The sequence below is a fragment of the Leiobunum rupestre genome, chromosome 2 (genome assembly GCF_980474605.1).
Source record: "Leiobunum rupestre chromosome 2, qqLeiRupe1.1.hap1, whole genome shotgun sequence".
Lineage (NCBI taxonomy): Eukaryota > Metazoa > Arthropoda > Arachnida > Opiliones > Sclerosomatidae > Leiobunum > Leiobunum rupestre.
In genome coordinates, this window is record NC_143385.1 from 57279985 (window position 1) to 57286391 (window position 6407).

A 6407-nucleotide genomic window follows, 5' to 3' on the forward strand; every position below is an offset into this window, starting at 1 on the left:
ATTTAATTCAATAGTTGTTAATTTATTAATTTGGTAATCCCTCCTGGGTGTTTCTACCCAGGATGGACGCATTCAAGAGATCGGTTTTTATTGATTTTAAACGAAATCTACCAAGTTTTGAAGTTGTGTCTACGGCGGTGATTGCGAACTTTGGTCTCGATTGTGCTTCTGCTTTAGTTGTCTGTGATGAGGGAGGTTACATTCTCACCTTGATGACTTTGGCCGATGTCGAGGGCGTTATAGATTTGGGCTTGGATATTGATGGTGAGATATATGAAATTTCAAGCGTTTCTGCGAAGACTGTGACTGTCGCCTTTTCGGACTTACCGGAGTTTGTGACTGATGAAGCCGTTTTATCCAAATTAACGTCGCTTGGCTGTGAAATCAAGGGTCCGCTTGTGTGGCATAAAAAGGCATCATTATATTGCGGACTGCGTACCGTTCGTGTTACCTTACCTGAGAATCTGTCATCATTACCATATCGCTTACGAGTTGCCGATGCTGTTGGTCGAGAGAAGTTTTACGCTGTCCGCCATGATTCTCAGTTGAAAATATGTAATAAGTGTTACTCTCCTGACCATATTTATCGCCATTGTCCTGATTTCAAGTGCTTTAAGTGCCAGAAGCAGGGACATGTTGTTCGGGAGTGTCCTTTATGGCCCCGGATGGCATCCCGTGATTTAGAAGCGGCGTCTGGCGGTGGTGGTGACGGTGAAGCGATGGTCGTCGATCCTGCCTCAGTCGCTATTCCTCAAGGTTCTCCGGTCCGGGCCGGTAGTGGTGAATCTTCCATCGTCGATGCCGGTGTCAAGTCTGATCCGCGTCGGAGTGCTAAGCATTCGCTGTCGTCAAGCGATGGTGATGTTGGTCAGAAGCTGTCTTCTTCTTCTGGCTCTGCTACGAAGGTTCAAAGGGTTCCCGTTGCTATGCGTCTGTACCCTTTCAAGGGTCATCGCCGGCCTGAGTGGTGGCCTAAGGAGGTTGCTTGGCCGCCATCTTCAGAGAACGAATTTTTTGCTCGGGCGTGTCGGTATCAGGGTCAGCCTGTTACCAGTCCTCTGTATAAGGACTTTGTGATCCCGGATGATTACGGTTTCAAAGTATAAGTTACAAATTAATGATGTTGGATTTTCTTAATGTTTTGCGGCCTTTTCTGTGTTCTGTCGGTTCTAAGCCTTTGCTTCTCATGTTCAATAAGGAGTTTTTTTTTTCGTTAATTTATTTCTTCTTAATCGTCTTTACTGCTGTTTAATATCTAATTTAGCCTATTTTTGTTCATGAATTCTTTCTACAACATGTACTGCCTAATAGTGTTTGATACGTTGCTTAATTTTATTTATTTCTCACTATTGTTTAATCAATATTATCTACTCGTTGTTCTTTCTTTATCGATGTTCTTTTTCGCGACCGATTTTTCAAATGTTACTTCGTATTTTTTTCTTGTTCTATTATCTTGTTGCATTTCGCTTTTTGTACCATACACGCGTCGTGTATTTTTTTAATGATATAATTAAAAAAAAAAAAGAGCGTGCTGGGCCCATAACCCAGAGGTCCGTGGATCGAAACCACGCTCTGCTAGCTAAGACGGTTAACTTGTTTGCCGAGGATTTTTTATTTTTTATAAATGAAACTTGTTAAACAGAGCATCCGTCAAACAGAGTGGCGTAGTGGGAGCGTGCTAGGCCCATAACCCAGAGGTCCGTGGATCGAAACCACGCACTGCTAGCTAAGACGGTTAACTTGTTTGCCGAGGATTTTTTATTTTTTATTAATGAAACTTGTTAAACATGGTATCCGTCAAGCAGAGTGGCGCAGTGGGAGCGTGCTGGGCCCATAACCCAGAGGTCCGTGGATCGAAACCACGCTCTGCTAGCTAAGACCGTTAACTTGTTTGCCGAGGATTTTTTATTTTTTATAAATGAAACTTGTGAAGCAGGGCATCCGTCAAGCAGAGTGGCGCAGTGGGAGCGTGCTGGGCCCATAACCCAGAGGTCCGTGGATCGAAACCACGCTCTGCTAGCTAAGACGGTTAACTTGTTTGCCGAGGATTTTTTATTTTTTATAAATGAAACTTGTTAAACAGGGCATCCGTCAAGCAGAGTGGCGCAGTGGGAGCGTGCTGAACCCATAACCCAGGGGTCCGTGGATCGAAACCAAGCTCTGCTAGCTAAGACGGTTTACTTGTTTGCCGAGAATTTTTTATTTTTTATAAATGAAACTTGTTTAACAGGGCATCCGTTAAGCAGAGTGGCGCAGCGGGAGCGTGCTGGGCCCATAACCCAAACGTCCGTGGATCGAAACCACGCTCTGCTAGCTAAGACGGTTAACTTGTTTGCATAGGATTTTTTATTTTTTATAAATGAAACTTGTTAAACAGGGCATCCCTCAAGCAGAGTGGCACAGCGGGAGCGTGCTGGGCCCATAACCCAGAGGTCCGTGGATCGAAACCACGCTCTGCTAGCTAAGACGGTTAACTTGTTTGCCGAGGATTTTTTATTTTTTATAAATGAAACTTGTTAAACAGGGCATCCGTCAAGCAGAGTGGCGCAGAGGGAGCGTGCTGGGCCCATAACCCAGAGGTCCGTGGATCGAAACCACGCTCTGCTAGCTAAGACCGTCAACTTGTTTTCTAAGGATTTTTTATTTTTTATTAATGAAACTTGTTAAACATGGTATCCGTCAAGCAGAGTGGCGCAGTGGGAGCGTGCTGGGCCCATAACCCAGAGGTCCGTGGATCGAAACCACGCTCTGCTAGCTAAGACCGTTAACTTGTTTGCCGAGGATTTTTTATTTTTTATAAATGAAACTTGTTAAACAGATCATCCGTCAAGCAGAGTGGCGCAGTGGGAGCGTGCTGGGCCCATAACCCAGAGGTCCGTGGATCGAAACCACGCTCTGCTAGCTAAGACCGTTAACTTGTTTGCCGAGAATTTTTTATTTTTTATAAATGAAACTTGTTAAACAGGGCATACGTTAAGCAAAGTAGCGCAGTGGGAGCGTGCTTGGCCCATAGCCCAGAGGTCCGTGGATCGAAACCACGCTTTGCTAGCTAAGACGGTTAACTTGTTTGCCGAGGATTTGTAATTTTTTATAAATGAAACTTGTTAAACAGGGCATCCGTCAAGCAGAGTGGCGCAGTGGGAGCGTGCTAGGCCCATAACTCAGAGGTCCGTGGATCGAAACCACGCTCTGCTAGCTAAGACGGTTAACTTGTTTGCCGAGGATTTTTTATTTTTTATAAATGAAACTTGTTAAACAGGGCATCCGTCAAGCAGAGTGGCGCAGTGGGAGCGTGCTGGGCCCATAACCCAGAGGTCCGTGGATCGAAACCACGCTCTGCTAGCTAAGACGGTTGACTTGTTTGCCGAGGATTTTTTATTTTTTATAAATGAAACTTGTTAAACAGGGCAACCGTCAAGCAGAGTGGCGCAGTGGGAGCGTGCTAGGCCCATAACTCAGAGGTCCGTGGATCGAAACCACGCTTTGTTAGCTAAGACGGTTAACTTGTTTGCCGAGGATTTTTTATTTTTTATTAATGAAACTTGTTAAACATAGCATCCGTCAAGCAGAGTGGCGCAGTGGGAGCGTGCTGGACCCATAACCCAGAGGTCCGTGGATCGAAACCACGTTCTGCTAGCTAAGACGGTTAACTTGTTTGCATAGGATTTTTTATTTTTTATAAATGAAACTTGTTAAACAGGGCATCCCTCAAGCAGAGTGGCACAGCGGGAGCGTGCTGGGCCCATAACCCAGAGGTCCGTGGATCGAAACCACGCTCTGCTAGCTAAGACGGTTAACTTGTTTGCCGAGGATTTTTTATTTTTTATAAATGAAACTTGTTAAACAGGGCATCCGTCAAGCAGAGTGGCGCAGAGGGAGCGTGCTGGGCCCATAACCCAGAGGTCCGTGGATCGAAACCACGCTCTGCTAGCTAAGACCGTCAACTTGTTTGCTAAGGATTTTTTATTTTTTATTAATGAAACTTGTTAAACATGGTATCCGTCAAGCAGAGTGGCGCAGTGGGAGCGTGCTGGGCCCATAACCCAGAGGTCCGTGGATCGAAACCACGCTCTGCTAGCTAAGACCGTTAACTTGTTTGCCGAGGATTTTTTATTTTTTATAAATGAAACTTGTTAAACAGATCATCCGTCAAGCAGAGTGGCGCAGTGGGAGCGTGCTGGGCCCATAACCCAGAGGTCCGTGGATCGAAACCACGCTCTGCTAGCTAAGACCGTTAACTTGTTTGCCGAGAATTTTTTATTTTTTATAAATGAAACTTGTTAAACAGGGCATACGTTAAGCAAAGTAGCGCAGTGGGAGCGTGCTTGGCCCATAGCCCAGAGGTCCGTGGATCGAAACCACGCTTTGCTAACTAAGACGGTTAACTTGTTTGCCGAGGATTTGTAATTTTTTATAAATGAAACTTGTTAAACAGGGCATCCGTCAAGCAGAGTGGCGCAGTGGGAGCGTGCTAGGCCCATAACTCAGAGGTCCGTGGATCGAAACCACGCTCTGCTAGCTAAGACGGTTAACTTGTTTGCCGAGGATTTTTTATTTTTTATAAATGAAACTTGTTAAACAGGGCATCCGTCAAGCAGAGTGGCGCAGTGGGAGCGTGCTGGGCCCATAACCCAGAGGTCCGTGGATCGAAACCACGCTCTGCTAGCTAAGACGGTTGACTTGTTTGCCGAGGATTTTTTATTTTTTATAAATGAAACTTGTTAAACAGGGCAACCGTCAAGCAGAGTGGCGCAGTGGGAGCGTGCTAGGCCCATAACTCAGAGGTCCGTGGATCGAAACCACGCTTTGTTAGCTAAGACGGTTAACTTGTTTGCCGAGGATTTTTTATTTTTTATTAATGAAACTTGTTAAACATAGCATCCGTCAAGCAGAGTGGCGCAGTGGGAGCGTGCTGGACCCATAACCCAGAGGTCCGTGGATCGAAACCACGCTCTGCTAGCTAAGACGGTTAACTTGTTTGCCGATGATTTTTTTTTATATAAATGAAACTTGTTAAACAAGGCATCCGTCAAGCAGAGTGGCGCAGTGGGAGCGTGCTGGGCCCATAACCCAGAGGTCCGTGGATCGAAACCACGCTCTGCTAGCTAAGACGGTTAACTTGTTTGCTGAGGATTTTTTATTTTTTATAAATGAAAATTGTTAAACAGGGCTACCGTCAAGCAGAGTGGCGCAGTGGGAGCGTGCTGGGCCCATAACCCAGAGGTCCGTGGATCGAAACCACGCTCTGCTAGCTAAGACGGTTAACTTGTTTGCCGAGGATTTTTTATTTTTTATAAATGAAACTTGTTAAAAAGGGCATCCGTCAAGCAGAGTGGCGCAGTGGGAGCGTGCTGGGCCCATAAAACAGAGGTCCGTGATTCGAAACCACGCTCTGCTAGCTAAGACGGTTAACTTGTTTGCCGAGGATTTTTTATTTTTTATAAATGAAACTTGTTAAACAGGGCATCCGTCAAGCAGAGTGGCGCAGTGGGAGCGTGCTGGGCCCATAACCCAGAGGTCCGTGGATCGAAACCACGCTCTGCTAGCTAAGACGGGTAACTTGTTTGCCGAGGATTTTTTATTTTTTATAAATGAAACTTGTTAAACAGGGCATCCGTCAAGCAGAGTGGCGCAGTGGGAGCGTGCTGGGCTCATAACCCAGAGGTCCGTGGATCGAAACCACGCTCTGCTAGCTAAGACGGTTAACTTGTTTGCCGAGGATTTTTTATTTTTTATAAATGAAACTTGTTAAACAGGGCATCCGTCAAGCAGAGTGGCGCAGTGGGAGCGTGCTGGGCCAATAACCCAGAGGTCCGTGGATCGAAACCACGCTCTGCTAGCTAAGACGGTTAACTTGTTTGCCAAGGATTTTTTATTTTTTATTAATCAAACTTGTTAAACATTGCATCCGTCAAGCAGAGTGGCGCAGTACGAGCGTGCTGGGCCCATAACCCAGAGGTCCGTGGATCGAAACCACGCTCTGCTAGCTAAGACGGTTAACTTGTTTGCCGAGGATTTTTTATTTTTTATAAATGAAACTTGTTAAACGGGGCATCCGTCAAGCAGAGTGGCGCAGTGGGAGCGTGCTGGGCCCATAACCCAGAGGTCCGTGGATCGAAACCACGCTCTGCTAGCTAAGACGGTTAACTTGTTTGCCAAGGATTTTTTATTTTTTATTAATCAAACTTGTTAAACATGGCATCCGTCAAGCAGAGTGGCGCAGTGGGAGCGTGCTGGGCCCATAACCCAGAGGTCCGTGGATCGAAACCACGCTCTGCTAGCTAAGACGCTTAACTTGTTTGCCGAGGATTTTTTATTTTTTATAAATGAAACTTGTTAAACAGGGCATCCGTTAAGCAGAGTGGCGCAGTGGGAGCGTGCTGGGTCCATAACCCAAAGGTCCGTGG

General features: G+C 45.9%; 1 non-coding gene across 1 annotated transcript; it reads left to right on the forward strand.

The window, feature by feature from the left end:
• Positions 1-5620: 5620 nt before the first annotated feature.
• Positions 5621-5692, forward strand: TRNAM-CAU (transfer RNA methionine (anticodon CAU)). The gene has a single exon. It is a non-coding gene; the product is annotated as a tRNA-Met (tRNA).
• The last annotated feature ends 715 nt before the right edge of the window (positions 5693-6407 follow it).